This window comes from Halichoerus grypus, chromosome 12 (assembly GCF_964656455.1).
Source record: "Halichoerus grypus chromosome 12, mHalGry1.hap1.1, whole genome shotgun sequence".
In the NCBI taxonomy this organism is placed as follows: Eukaryota; Metazoa; Chordata; class Mammalia; order Carnivora; family Phocidae; genus Halichoerus; species Halichoerus grypus.
The window spans coordinates 30737260-30753825 of NC_135723.1; the positions used below are offsets into that span (position 1 = coordinate 30737260).

General features: G+C 34.3%; 1 long non-coding RNA gene across 1 annotated transcript in view; it reads left to right on the forward strand.

Annotated features, from left to right (window-relative positions):
- Window positions 1-4989: 4989 nt before the first annotated feature.
- Window positions 4990-16566, forward strand: part of LOC118518172 (uncharacterized) — a 108303-nt gene continuing 96726 nt past the window's right edge. Inside the window, exon 1 of the long non-coding RNA XR_004908497.2 lies at window positions 4990-5109. This is a non-coding gene — a long non-coding RNA (uncharacterized LOC118518172). The remainder of the gene's footprint in view (window positions 5110-16566) is intronic.

Genomic DNA, 16566 nt, shown 5'->3' on the forward strand with positions numbered 1-16566 from the left:
CTCTGCTGTCTTCCTAGTAATGCATGATATGAGCTACATCTCTCTGGTTATCCCTGGATGCGTGGCTCCTAAAAATATATTAATGGCATCAACAACAAAGGCAAGAACAAATGGGAGAAATAAAACTCTATCAGCATAATCAGTATGGTGGGGACCACAAACCAGAACAGAGAACAGCATTCCTCCTATTTGCAAAGCCTTCCCCTTCTTTGTCTGATTGGATCCATCTCCTGCATATTAAACACACCTGGAATCCCAGTGAATGCAGAGTTTAGCAGAAATCATTGATTACAGGACTATTGTATGAGCTACAGTTTGTTGTTGTTGTTTTTTTTTTCCACATAAAGGTCTAGAAAATCTCAGCTATGTGTGGATCCTTTACACTGATTTTGATTTTGTTAGTTTTCTCTGAGAAATTAAAATCTTGGAAAACATTTCTTCATAGTAAAATGGAATGGGGACACGATTAGTAGATTTCCCCATTTCTCTGAATTAAAATTCACCCTAAAGCATTTCAACAAGAAATTATAATACCAAATATTCAAAGAGGAACCAAAAATACTAGCAATGAAACAAAGAGTTGCTAGCATATATTTATCTCTTCTGAAGCCTGAAATGACAATAAGTAGCGTAATGACACACAAGAACAATCTGGAAATATTCCGAGTACTCCAGCAATGTGCAGTACTCACTTCTTGCCTACACAAGTACATCATTCTAGCAATGCTTCTCTCTTCCTTCTGCATATTTTATTTTTCCTTCTCTACTGGTTTATTACCGTCAGCAAATGCTTCCATTTCAAAGCTGTTTCTGACTTGACCTTTGCTTCAAGTTTCTGCCCATTCCTCTGCTGCACATCTCATTGAGAGGGTTATCTATAGTTTCTGCCTATAATGCCTCCTCTCTTTCTCATTAACCCTCTCTAATCAGACTTTCACCTCACCATAACATTATAACTTTTTTGTCAAAGTAATCAGTCAGCCTCCATGTTACTAAATCCAGTATCAGGGGCGCCTGGGTGGCTCAGTCGGTTAAGCGTCTGCCTTGGGCTCGGGTCATGATCCCAGGGTCCTGGGATCGAGCTCAGCATCGAGCTCCCTGCAGTGGGGAGTCTGCTTCTCCCTCTCCCCTCTCCCCCAGCTTGTGCATTCTCACTCTCTCTCTCAAATAAATAAAAATCTAAAAAAAAAAAAAATCCAATATCAAATCTCAGCCATAATCTTAATAGGGAATTTAGGGAACATTCAGAAGCTGTTTCTGAGAGTCAAGAGACAACTGTTCTTTTGCCGCTATGCATGTGGTTCCCTGATCTTTAACCTTCATGAAAGCTAATAAACTTGGTGCTTTGTGAAGGCTATTGTGCTTTATGAGTTTGATTATCAATCAGAACCCAAGACCACTGCCGCTATTTAATCATTGTAGATCTTACAGGCTGGCATCGTGAAGAGGAAGGATTTACTTTCAGACCTACAACTCAATATGGCAAGGGTACTTTGTGGTGAGGCAAAGAAGAGGTAAGAAAGAGCTCAGATTTCAATGCCAGGGCAGTTCCTGACCCCCTCTCAGTACGAAGCAGCCAAACTTGTGTGGTAGAGGTATGTTTGCTTGTTTGTTTATTATATATGAGTGAAAAGTTTTGACTCCTGTTGAATTGGCAAAATAAATTCATAAGGAAAGGCAGACTGAGAGGAGACAGAGAAGGACTATAACTGGGTTAGTACTTAATTGATTTTTATTGTAAGTAGAATTGCTGAAAACATAAGAAAAGAGTCAATCATAGTAGGTAAAACAGACAGTTGAAAAAAGTGTTATTGTACAAGGAAGGTTCTGTTGGAAATTTGAGAAATACTGTGATCAGTTATGATTTTATTCAGATATTGTCATTAATCACTAGCCACACTCCCAGGCACATGACAGGAGAGAGGTGACCATGGAAGCTTATGAATGTAGTTCAAAGGAATGTGACATTTTGCTTGAAAGTATTAGCAACTGCCTGATACATCTTCATTCTCTCAGATTTGTTACTTAAATGATCAGGAGACTTACAATTTCATGGTAGACATAATTGAACAGAATGGACTGTTCAGGCTGAGTTCCATCAGTATTCAACACACAGAAAATCCCCCAGAATTTAGATGTAATTGCATTGACCAATTTGGAATGAGTGAAGTGATGAATTGAACAAGTTTATGCTGAAAATTTTACCACTTGATTGTCTTACCTTCTTTAAAGAATGAAATATCCCCTGAAACCCTTAAAATGTTACATGTACAAGCAAGGTGGACCTAGCCAAGACAAGCAATCACCCAGCCAAAATGATACACCTCTGGTCCAAACAGATATACCTTGTGATACAGGCAGTTCCTTTTGCCTGGGCCACCTTATTTCAACCTCATGTTCAGAGGGTGATAAACCACATAGGAAACAACCTCTTGCTACCATATCTGCCATGTATTGCTCTAATAATGAGAAGCCATTCCAAAGAACGAAGAAGGCTAATAGAAAAATAAAAATGATAATAAGAGAAATGGAAAAAAATGGTTTCGGTGAGTGAACCGTTCAGGTGATGGATAAAGAACAGGATGAAATTCAGAGTGAGATTGGCAGTACTGTTCTTAAATACTGTTGATACATAATCCCCAGATCATGATGGTAATGAATCCCAGCTCATGTGGCTGCCTGTCTTCAAAGGCACCATAAATCCTTCCCCATTTCACCTAAGTTGGATAAATATAAGTCCAGTGATGCTTAAGAAGAACGGAGTGGGGAGCACCTGGGTGGCTCAGTGGGTTAAGTGTGCGACTCTTGATTTCGGCTCTGGTCATGATCTCAAGAGTCTTGGATTCGAGCCCCGAGTCAAGCTCCACCTCAGCTTGGAGTCTGTTTGGGATTCTCTCTCTCCCTCCCCCCCCACCCCCACTCCTCTCCCCACTCATGCACTCTCTCTCTTTCTAAAATAAATAAATAAAATCTTAAAAAGGAAAAAAAGAAGAATGGGGGAAATAAAAGGAAATGGTATGATACATTAATAAAGGCTTTCAATTGCTGGCCTGTGGTTGGATGTCAAGTAATGCTCTTCTATGTGCCTTTAATGGTCAAGCCAAAAAGAAACCTTTTTTTAAAAAACAGTTTTATTCAGGTGTAATTTACATACTATATAATTTGCTCTCTTTGCAGTTAATATTAAGCAGTACTGAATGTCAAGATTTATGTCTTAATTCTATTTTGTATTATATAAACAAATGTCCCCCATCCGCCTTTCATTGGTTAATATATATTTTTACATTCCTTTGATTTTAAAATTTTGAAAATCTTTTTGCCTAAAATATATTTATTATATTCTGTAAATGACAGGTTTTCTCTTTTATTCCATTCTAATAGTCTCTTCTTTTAAATAGATGATTTTAATATGCTTATATTTTATATTTTTCTATGAAAATTTCTTTTATAGTTATTTTTCAATTTAAACTATAAATATCACTTCCCAATTCCAAACTCTTCAGTTATATTCCCATCCTTTGAACATAACCATAAATTAGCATGCTTTATCTACCAACAGAAAACCACACACACACACACACACACATATTCTTTTTATGGTTGTCTAGAATTTTAGTTCCACTGAAAATATGATGTTATTTTGTAGTGAATATGCACCGTTTACCAATAGTTCCTGTTTTCTTTCTTTTTTTCAATTTACCACTATCTTTAAGACAAGAAAGATTGTTTTATGTTAGAATCTATTGCATTTCGGTATTCAGTTTCAATAAAACAAATAAAACATCTTGGAAATTAACAAATTGAATAGCTTTCCTTTACAGTGTGTATGTTGAGGACAACTTTTCCATCAAATTTTTGAAAGTTAGAGAATTCATTAGTAGGCAATCCTGAGCTACATTGATGTTATTGCTACTGATTCTTTTGTGTCTGTTTTTAGGTAGCTTTTTTCCCCCAGGTTTGGAGGCTCCTATTGAGATATTCTCAAGGGCAGAGATTTTTTTTTCCTCAGCTGTGTCCAGTCTACTAACAAGCCCATCAAAGGTGTTCTTCATTTCTATCACTGTGTTTTATCCCTAACATTTCTTTTGGGTTCTTAGGATTTCCATTTCTCTGCTTACACGGCCCATGTATTCTCTCATGCTATCTGCTTCATCCATTATAACCCTTAGCATATTAATCACAGTTGTTTTAAATCCCTGGTCTGATAATTCCAATATCTTTACCATGTCTGTTTCTGATGCTTGCTCTGTCTCTTCAAATTGTGTTCTTTGCCTTTTTGGTATGCTTTGTCTTTTTTTCTTGATAGCTAGACATGATGTACTGGGTAAATGGAACAGTTGTATATAGACTTTGGTGTTGCAGTATGAGGTGCGGGGAGAGGGGAAACATTCTATAGTCCTATGATTAGGTCTCGTGATATTTGTTAGTCTTTTAGTTAATGTATGCCTCTTCTGGACTATGAACTTCACAAGGATTTCTCAGGTTTTTTTTTTTTTTCCTTTCCCTTAGGTGGTACAGGATGGCTAGAACGGGCTATACTGGGCTATTTCCCCTCTTTCCCTTGGAAAATTAAAGCTGGCTGGACTTGCTTATTTTTCTTGCAGGTCAGCTGGATCTCATAACACCCCAGCAGCTTAGACTGTGGTTAAATAGTTTCCCCTGAGGGCAGGCTTTGTTAAGGAGAAAGCAGCTTGCTCTGGTTCTTTCTTTTTTTTCTTTTTCTTTTTCTTTTTCTTTTTTTTGGTTTCTATCATTGTTTTTATTACTGTGGAAAATTTCAAACATTCACTAAAGTAAAAGGAATAGTATAATAAGCTCCAAAATACTAAGCATTTCATCCTCAATAATTAGCAACATTTGCCAACTTGAAATTTTCCCCTCCCCCTGCCCGAAACACAAGGCGGGGGAGTTTTCTCCATTACTTATTGAGGGAACCTGGTCAAGCTCCTGGAGGTAAATCTTGTGGGGGCCATTTTATGACTTTTCTCTCCCGGAGTTTCTAACTCTCAGAGTTGTTTGTGTTGAGCCTCTAGTAACTCGGCAGCTGGAGTTCGGGTTTCCTACCCTAGTTCTCGTTCCGTGGTGGTTTCTGCTAGAGTCTCTACTGTGGTAAGTCATAACTCCCCTGTATTCCAGTGTTGGAGGCAGTTGGTTTGTTTGCCCTATGTCCTGTCTTTTCTTAGAGATCCACGAAGAGTTAATGATTTTTCAGTCTGCTTAGCTTTTTCATTTGTTATAACACAGCAAGAATTTCCAAGTTCCTTACATGTGGAACTGGAAATTAGGGTTTTGTTTTGTTTTTTAATTAATGAATTATATTTTAGAGTAGTTTTGTTTATAGAAAAATTAGGCAGAAACTGCAAATTTTCTATATATCCTCTTCCTTCACTTATAGTTTCCTGTATTTAGTTTCCCATGTTAGTAATTTCCTGCATTAGTGTGATACGTTTGTTAAAATTGAGTCATTACTGATATGCTATCATTTCTTACAGTACCTGGTTTATGTTAGGGTTCACTCGTTGTGTTGTATATTCTGGAAGTTTTGATAAATGCACAGTATCATGTATATATATATATATATATATATATCATTACAGTGTCCTACAGAATATTTTCACTGCCCTAAAATTCCCTGTGCTTCATCTATTTATCTTTCGCTCTTATCCCTAATCCCCAGCAACCGCTTATCTTTTTACTATCTCCATATGTTTGTCTTTTCAGAATGTCATTTAGTTGGAATGATACTGTATGTAGTCTTTTCGGACAGGCTTCTCAGTAATAAACATTTAGGGTTTCTCCCTATTTTTTCTTAACTTGATAGTTTGTTTCTTTTTATTGCTGAATAATTTTCTGTTGTTAAGATGTACCAGTTTATTCACCTCTTGTATGACATTTTGGTTGCTTCCCATATTTTACAATTATGAATGAAGTGATAGAAACTTCATGTGCTGCTTTTTGTGTGAACATAAGTTTTCAACTCATTTGGGTAAATATTTAGAAGAGTAGCTGATGGATCATATGGTAAGATTGTGATGAACTTCGTCATAAACAGCCAAACTGTATTCTAAATGGAAGTGGTTATACCATTTTTTTCCTGCAAGCAATGAATGAGAGCTTCTGTTGTTCCACATTCTCATCAGTATTTGGTGTTGTCAGTGTTTTGGGTTTTAGTCATTCTAGATGCACAGTGGTATCTCGTTTTAATTTGCAATTCCCTAATGACATAAGATACTGAGCACCTTCTCATGTGCTTTCATTTGTCCTTTTATTTCTTCCTTCTCACCTTGTGTACATTTTATGTACTTTTTTTTACTTACCACATTAGCAAGGACTTCTAGTACAATGCTTACTAAGGGTAGTGAAAGAAGATATCCTTGTTGATGATCTTAGGGGGAAAGTATCTGGTTTCTTGCCATTAAATATGACATTAGTTTTGTTTTTATTTAAATCAAGTTGATTAATTTCCCCTCTATTTCTAGTTGGAAGTTTTTTGTTTTTTTAATCATTAATGGTGTTGAATTTTTCAAATAATTCTTGTGTATCTATTAATAAAATTTTTCATGTTTAGCTTGTGATGGTTTATAATAATTAATTTTAAAATGTTGATACAGCCTTATATACCTGGAATCAATTCCACTTGTTCATGGTGTATAATTATTTTCATACAGGGTTGAATTTTATTTACTAATGTTTTTTGTAGGTTTTTATATCTGTTTTCATGAAACATCTTGGTTTGTAGTTTCTTTTTTTTTCATGTTGCCATCAAGTTTTGTTACTTGAGTAATGACCTCACAGAATGAGTTAGGAAGTGTTTGCTAGCTATTTTCTGGGTAGACTGTACAGAATTGGCATCATTATTGAAATGTTTGTCAGAATTCTCTAGTGAAACCACCTGCAACAGGTAATTTCATTTTGGAAGGTTGTTAATCACTGAATTGATTGTATTAATAGAGATCTATTCAAATTATATATCTTCTGTGTGAGTTTCTTTAGATAATGACTTTCAGGGAATGTTCTGTTTTATCATGTTATCAAATTTGTGGGCATAGAGTTGTTAATATTCATTTACTAATGTTGCCGTGTTCATGGGATCAGTAGTGATGGGCACTCTTCAACTTCCGGTATTTGTAATTTGTGTCTTCTCTTGTACTTTTTTCCTTTGGTAGCCTGACTAGAGGCTTATAAATTTTACTGTTAAAAAAGACTGAAAAAATAGTGGTCCATAGTTTGTTTTGGCAAAATTGAAAGTGTTAGCCTAGTTAAAGGAGAAGGTAGAAACACCTATTGAAGTTGCTTTGGGAGAACAGGTTTGAGACAGAATGTTAATACTGCAAGTTATATGTTACTAATTTCATCTTACTAATGACTATAAAGTTGAATTCAAAAAGGAGTCGAACTGTTGGCAATCAGGGACTCATTGAAAGAAATAAAACACAGATTTTTCTAGAACAATCAGCATGGAAAGTTGTGACTGTTTCTTTATAAAATCATAATAGATGAGTTTGAGAAGGGCAATGAATAACATTTTGCTATCTTGGGTAAAAACATTAAAGGAGGCATGTTTATAAAATTCAATGCTAATATGCATGCCATTAATTTAGTTCTTAGGGAATATTTTCATATGGACATCCCAATTCAGATTTCCTATAAACCAGTCAAATTAACAGAGCCTAGAAAAATTGAGCCAACCAACTGAGCTACAACCATCCAGCAGATTTCACATAACATGAGTTAAAAATAGAGGCACCTGGGTGGCTCAGTTGTTAAGTGTCTGCCTTCGGCTCAGGTCATGGTCCCAGAGTCCTGGGATCGAGCTCCGCATCGGGCTCCCTGCTCCACAGGGAGTCTGCTTCCCCTTTTCCCACTCCCCCTGCTCTTCTTCCCTCTCTCACTGTGTGTCTCTCTCTCAAATAAATAAATAAAATCTTTAAAAAATGTTATTTTTGTAAGTCATGGAGAATTTGGTTGGTTTTTGCAGCAGAAAAGAAGTTGTATAGTACAGGAATAGGGACAAGGAACCATTAAAACTATTATTTCTCTAAAAAATTCTAACCTTCCCAATATTTAATGTATGTTGTGCATTTTTTGTCATTAAAAAATGCTTTCACACTGGGGACATCTGATCCTCATAATGTTGTGAGTTAGACCAAATTTCTAGACTCTAAACTGTAGAGTCTAGAAAACTGAGGTTTATAGAGGTAATTTTCTAGTTCCTAGGAAAGATGAGGAAAGACCTAGGTCTTTTGATAATACAGCTAGTATTTTTTATTACACTAACTTGTTTTGAAATGTTATGCATTAACTATGTAATTTTATCTGGTTTATACTTACATTAGTCACTTAATAGCAATACAAGAAATTAAAACACTCTTCAAAGAAATACAGATATTAACTTCTTCATTGGTTTGAGAAGACCATAAATCATTCAGAAACCAGACTATGTGTGGTCATAAAAAGCACATATATCACCTTGATTTTCAGAAAATATCACTGCATCTGGCTTCCTGATTTGTATCATAAATGACATTTAAAATATAAAGAAAGTACAAACGTTTCCTTCTGCTCTGCACCACACATTCTGACACCTGTTTTTATTTTCATTTGTTTTCACCTCCAAGACTTACATAACATCTGATGTCCTTACATGGATTAAAATTTTTTTGAGGACAAAAACTTTTCTGTTAACAGATTCACCATGGCTTTAAGAACAAATGGTAGATGTTTAAAATTTTTAATTTATTCAGTGACCAAATAAACGTAACTTTTACTTTTCTTACCAAAATTTTAATTTTTGTTAAAATGGTACTAATCTATGCAAAGGCTAAACTTAAATTGTATTTATTTCTATGCATGAGCATTTTTCTTCTGATTAAGGAATAGTAAATGAATAGCCCTTCTTGTGTTCTTGTGTTCTTGTGTTCTTGGAGATTACCTGTTAGTATAATATGTATATATCTGTCGGACAAAAATAAAAACACAGTTCTGACCTCAGAGTTCTTACGTTATAGAATGCTTTTAGTAAACGTTTGGTACGTGGACAGTTGCTATTATTAATAAAAACTTTTAAAGGAAATTATAAAATTGATTAATTCTCTGAAAAGGAAATAATTTCACTCTGCTTTATATTCATGAAATTTAATTTCATGATTAACCAAAAAGTTCCAAACTGTCAGTGAAAAAATGTCTTCAGCCTAATTAATGTCAAATTTTGGGAATGTGCAGTCTATGCTTTGAATACTGATATTCTGGTTAAGAATAACAAAATTAAACCTGGGTAGAATTTAAGAGGCAATGTATTACCTGTTAGTTTCATAAAATGTTGATCCGTATTTGAAACTTATGTAAATCTTCAGTGCTGCCCCATCGCTGCTTAAATCCATTTATAAGTTATTATACCATTGCTCCATTCTAAGAGGAGGTAATTTGTCACTATTCCCTATAGTCCAAAATGTAATAGTTCACCTGAAGATCGTTAAGTAACCCCTGAGGCTTTACTCCATGCAATCTCAAAACGATCATGCTTTCTCAGTAATGATCATGCTTTCAACAGCAGAAGTAGACATCTATATAGATAATCAAGTCAATTTTATTCCAAATTTTTCTTCAGAATGCATAATGGATTTATGTGTATATAAATAGGTTGTTACGTGAAAGGTTAACATTATTGTTTTAACTACTAAAATATTCCACTGTGCAGAACAAATTGTTTTTGTTTTGTTTGTTTTCTGTAATTTGGCTACTACAAAGTTCTTCGGGGTTTTTTTTAAACACTATGATGTCCAAATCCTCCTTGTGTGTTGGCTTTTCTAGTTGGTCCATGTTTCTATCTTTGATCCTAAGAGTCTTATTCAGCTCTCTAGAATTTAGGGATGACTAATTAATTAAATTAATTAATTAATTAAATTCCGAACTCCTATATTGAGCTAGGATCTGTGTTCAGCTCTGAGGCTGAGTAGGGTAACAATGCCCTATGAGTCTCCCTTGGGAGTGGACAAAAGAATATGAAAGGAGGCAGGGAAAAAATTATTATAAGGTAAAGATGTAACAGAGTTAGGAAAATATTTGTTTTATGTGAATAAAAGATGACAGTGCTACTCTATATAAAAAAGATTTCATGTTTATGTGCTACCAATAACCATCTGATTGTCTTATATAAAGCTATAATCTATAAATCTATATAATACCTCCAAACTTAACACCCTCAAACTTAAATTGTTTGCTTATTTTCTCCAAGTATTACACAGTTTTAAATATATCATTTAATTTCCTAAGCAGTTCTTAATACTAAAAAGAGTACAAAGTACTTTATTTAATAAATGGGTCGAGCTATTTTTATGGTCCTCTTTGAAGCCAAGACTATGAAATCACATCTCTTGAGTGATTCTGAAAGTTCTGAGAAAGCATTACAGATGAATTAAAACCCCACATATGTATCATAGTTTCCTGTTAGTAGCGAAGGCACACTGAAAACAGAGATCAGCTGCTACATTTAATTTTGGGAAAACCTCAGATAATAGTGATATTGACAAGAGTTTGAGATACGTGTGTGTATATATGTGTGTATTTTTCTATATATATAGAAGACATGAAAATAAGAGCCTTATTACTCCTTATGTGGTTTATTTTGGTGGTGGTTATTCAGTCTTTGTAATATCTTATTTTCAAAATACCATTCTGGTTCCTATTTTCTTAGCTATTAAAATATTATTTTGAGGTATAGTTTGACTTTAGGACTATTGACTTATTGAACTAGCTATATGGTCTTCGATACAATGTTTTAATTTCCCTGGTAAGACTGAAACATGTTGTCTTGGTCCTGATCATGGGTACGGTGGTCTGTATTTCAGCATTAATTATGATATCAGCTATAGTTTTTGGTTTCAATTTTGTTTTTGAGATTTAATTTATGAGGTTGAGAAAATTTACTAGTATTCTTAATTTACTGAGCAATTTTATGATGAATGTATGTTGTATTTTCTCAAGTGTGTTTGCTACATCTTTTGCAGTCAGCATATAATGTTCCTCCTTTAATTTTAAGAGAATAAATGAAGTAAATAGAAGGGTTTTTTATGTTGACAACTTTGACTTACCCTGGGATTTTGTTCAACTAGCTTCTTTTTAAGATTTTTTTTTAAAGAATTTTTTTATTATTTATTCATTTGAGACAGAGCTAAAGAGCAAGAGAGAGAGCAGGAGCAGTGGGGAGGGGCAGAGGAAGAGGGAGAAGCCGACTCGCTGCTGAGCAGGGAGCCCGATGCGGGGCTCGATCCCAGAACCTGGAGATCATGACCTGAGCCTAAGGCAGACGCTTAACCGTCTGAGCCACCCAGGCGCCCCAAGATTATTATTATTTTTTTTTTTTTGAGTAATCTCTATACCCAGTGTGAGGTTTGAACTCCCATCAAGGGTCACATGCTCCACTCAGAGCCAACCAAGCATCCCTCAACTAACGTGGAAGTTTATATCCTAGATTTGACTTTCTTCCTTTTTCTTTATTGCATTTAATGCTATAAATCTAAGCACTGATCAGCTTATGAGACAACTTTTATTAAGTTATTATTATCAATTATTTTTGGGGTTTTTAATATTTTTAGACCCATGGTCTATTAGAGATAGATTGTATAATCTTCAAGCCTGTGGAGATTTTCTAGATCTATACTACTTAGTTATTTAGAATTTGATATTACTAAAGTTCAGAACAAATTCTGTACAAATTCTCTTCTAACAAAATGTGACCTGTTTCGTGACTCAGCATATGGCTTTTATCATTGAATATTTTCAGTACATTTGAGAGAAATGTGTATTTTACCAATATTGGGTGTGATGTTATATAATATCAATTAAGTCAAAATGCTTGGTACAGTTCTTCCAATCTTCTATATATTTACTGATTTTCTTTGCCTAATTAAAGACTGAAGGAAGGATATTAATGAGGCCAACTACTAGTTCATGAAGAGGTTTTTTAGTTCTTTTTTTTTTTTTTAGGTTGTTATATTTACCACATATTTATTCTTCCAGGCATTGTTATCTCTTCAGAATTAGTTTTGTATATGGCATTCTTTCTCTTCAGTCTAAAGAAATTCTTTTAACAGGTTTTATTTAGCAAGTCTGCTGGAGATAAGTTCTTCCACATTTTGTTTGAAATGTATGTATTCATTGATCCCTTATCTGCTACTTACAGTTCTCTTGAAAGCCCCCAAAAATGAATCTTAATGCCCAATGTGAGTTTTTTTATCATAGCATTTCCATTCAGTGCTTTTGAAAATTTCCATCTCTTTATTGAAAAGCATTATTTTTTCCCTCATGTTGCTTCCTTTCTTCTCTAAATTATTTAACATGTTTATCATATTATCTTAATCCATTTCTGATAATTCCAACAGCTGGACATTTCTGGGTCTGGTAGTATTATTATGATAGTAATATGTTTTCACATTTCTTAATATTTGATTAAATGTGAGATACTCTGTATTAAAAAAACTGAGGTAAATCGTTTCCCATAAAAATGAGACTGTTTCATCTGTCAAGTTACTCATTTGGGATTGAAGGCTAGAGGGCCTGATGCATTGTGTAAGGCTCAGCCACCTGTTAGCTTTCTCCTGTTCCTCTACATACATCCTTAGACTCTATCAGGCCCCTTGCTGTCCCTTGGCAGCAAGTGGCCCTTCTGCCTCAACTCCAGGGACAGTCGTTTCCCATGTTTAAATTTCAGCTGTTTTCCTCTTAACAGCATTTAGGGAGGTTTCTTTCTCCTCTCACTTCTCTGTTAAAAGTTAAAACCACCATGGATCTCATCTAGCAGGGGACTTGTTACTTTTTTGTATCCACAGGGTTTATATTCCCATGTCTGTTTTCTAATGGCGTAAAATAACTATGATTTTGAGTATTATTTGTCTGGAAATAATTACTGGGTTTTAAGAGGCATTCTTTAGTGATTCTTTACTAGCCTGGTAGCATTTTAAAATGGCACTTGAAGATCTGGTCTTAAATAGTTGTACTTGAAACTACTGTGAAAATCAGTATATCACTACTTGTGCTAAAATACCCACTGTGGGGGAGGGTGACTAACTGCAACCCCAAAATTATAGTTTCCTTGAGCAAATTGTTGGAAATGGAAGAAGAAAAAGGAAAAGACCGTGTAATGTGTATAGTGAGAATTACAGGTTTATGTTTTCTAAGGAATCAGGCAATAAGGCTTCCCAACTGAGTCTAATAGACACTCAAAAAAAATACATAGTAGATAAGTTTGGGCCACTCCATATAAACATTCACTACTGCTATAAGAGTAAAAATGAGAATGAGTCCTCTTATAGGAGGTCTTTGAGTGGACAATTCTTATATCTTGCCAAATACGTATTAATCTAATTCTGATTGTATACTATGCAAGTGGAAAAAAGGGACAATCACCAAAAAAAATCAACAACAAACACATAAAGGACATGGGGGTATGTCTGCATGACCGGTAAGAAGACCTGTCACTCTGAAAAGAGGGAGCCAGGCCGTACTTTAGAAAAGATAGTTGATAATCAGAAGACAACTTACTTTGGTGAAGTCCCATTGCTTTATTATTACTTTTGTTTTCCTTGCCCCAGGAGACCTATCTGGAAAGAAGTTGTTATAGCCAATGTCAAAGAGGTTACTTCCTGAGTTCTCCTATAGGATTTTTATGGTTTTATGTCTCACATTCAGGTATTTAACCCATTTTGAATTTATTTTTGTGTATGGTATAGGAAAGTGGCCCAGTTTCATTCTTTTGCATGTTGTTATCAAGTACTTCATCAAATTAAAAGCTGCTGCAAAGTGAAGGAAACAACAAACTAAAAGACAAACTACAGAATGGGATAAGATATTTGCAAATGACATATTTGATAAAGGGTTAGTATCCAAAATATATAAAGAACTTATCAAACTAAACACCTCCAAAATGAATTATCTAATTAAAAATGGGCAGAAGACATGAATAGCCCTTCTTCCAGAGAAGACATACAAATGGCCAACAGGCACATAAAAAAATGCTCAACATCACTGATCATTAGGGAAATACAAAACAAAACTATGAGCTGTCACCTCAAACCTGTCAGAATGACTAGAATCAAGAAACCTGAAACAACAGGATGTAGAGAAAGGGAAACCCTCTTGCATTGTTGGTGGGAGTGTAAAATGGTGAAGCCACTCTGGAAAATAGTATGGAGTTTCTTCAAAAAGTTAAAAATAGAACTACCCTACAATTCAGTTGTACTACTAAGTATTTACCCAAACAATCCAAAAATAATAATTCAAAGGGATACATGGAACATTATCTACAATAGCCAAATTATGGAAACAGTCCAAATGTCTGTCAACTGATGAATGGATGAAGGTGTGTGTGTGTGTGTGTGTGTACAAATAAATTTCATAATTTGTTATGGCTGAGTAATATCCCACTGTACATAACATACAATGGGATATTAGCCATAAAGAATGAAATATTGCCATTTTTAATGACATGGATGGAGCTAGAATACATAATGCTAAATGAGTAAGATAAATACCATATGATTTCACTCATGTAGAATTTAAAAAAAACAAGTGAGCGAAGAAAAAAAATTGAGACACCAAGAAACAGACTCCTAACTATAGAGAAAAAATAATGGTTATGAGTGGAGATGGGTGAAATAGGTGATGGGGATAAAGGAGGGCACTTCTCATGATGAGCACAGGGTATCTTATGGAAGTGGTGAATCACTGTATTGTACACCTGAAACTAATATTTACACTGTGTTAACAAATTTAAATAAAAACTTAAATCCATTTTCTAAGTTACCTTTTTTTTAAGTTCATAATAGGACACAAATTCATGAAATTCAAGCAGAAATTCATAAGGAAAGAACAGATGAGAGGAAAAGAACGTAGGATAAAAAAATGAGTGAATAAAGCAAAATTTAAATTATTTAGTAATAAAATATTAAAGTAGTTGGAAACAGGAGGCAGAATTTTAGCTTTAAAAAATCAAATCAAAAAGACACCATTGAAAATCGTGAGGGAGAAAAAACACCATTTTTGCCAAGGTGGTAATAAAATATTTACTTTCAGAATGAGAGTTTTCTCAATGATAAAGATAGAACAATTGGAACAGACAAATGTAAATCATAATTTTGAGATGCACGTAAGGTTTTAAGGTTTTTGATTTTTTTTTTTTTGGTAATGATAGTCTTACTTTATTTCAGAACTTTTTTTAACAACCAGAGAAAGAAGAACGTTAGAATTATTCTTGTTCTCATCATGCAGAAATAATCATGGTTTTCAAGTGCAAAATTTTACAAAATTGTCACATATTAAATTTATATTTTCAAGTAGAAATTATTCTAATCTTATCTACATAATAAAGACGTTATTTTGTTCACTGTTCAGAACCTAAAACAGTAGCTTCTATATAGTAGTTGTTACTAAACATTTATAAATGAATAAAGTTTTTGTTTAAAAGACTATCATTTATGGAGCGCCTGGGTGGCTCAGTCGTTAAGCGTCTGCCTTCGGCTCAGGTCATGATCCCAGGGTCCTGGGATCAAGCCCCGCATCGGGCTCCTTGCTGTGCAGGGAAGCCTGCTTCTCCCTCTCCCACTCCCCCTGCTTGTGTTCCCTCTCTCGCTCTGTCTCTCTCTGTTAAATAAATAAATAAAATCTTTAAAAAAAAAAAAAATAAAAAAAAAAATAAAAAAAAAAAAAAAATAAAAAAATAAAAGACTATCATTTATAAAAACAAAAAAGGAAAACACATGTATAATCACACTGCATCTATACTCAGTGCTAATTTTTGATCTAGACCTTCCCAGACTTTTGTTTATCATAAATGTGTATGTATATTTAGTGATACTGTATCTACACTAAAATGCATATTTAATATGATTTGAATATATTCTTCAATCCTTCTTAGCACAATATTTCAGAGATTCTCAAAGCCCAAGCTAGGTATAAAGAGGGGATGTTTAGCTCCAAACTGTGGTGGAGTCAAAGTATTTGAGGAGCTAAACAAAAACCGTTGAATGGGCTTAACCATCTTCCTTTGATCTTGTGCATGCTTGAAAATGAAATATGTTGTTTCACTAATATCAAACCTTTTTTTTTTCCTAAGGGAAAACATGAATATGAGTGTACTCCAGCAACTCTGAGTTACATATAAAATAGTTTATTTCCTTGAAAAATGCTTTACTTCCTATTTAGCCCTTCTGGTGTCATAAGAAAACTCACCTTCTTGGATACAAATACCTCTCATATTTTAGAGAAATGTAGAAGAATATGCTAAAATGCCCTATTTGAAAATACATTAGAATGTAATTCATTTTAAAATGATTATCAGTTCCAAGAAAGAATCCTTATAAGATTCTCCATAAAACATGGCATATGCAACTTCATCGGGCACAGACCTATTTTAAGGCTCTCCTGGTGAAATGATCTGTGCAGCGGTCATAAAATATGTTACACTAAATATTCTTTATGCTAAAAAATGATTCTTAAGCTCCAGATCCACGTAATACATAAAACATCTGATAACATAGTACCTGATTTAATCTAATATGAATCATAGGGTTA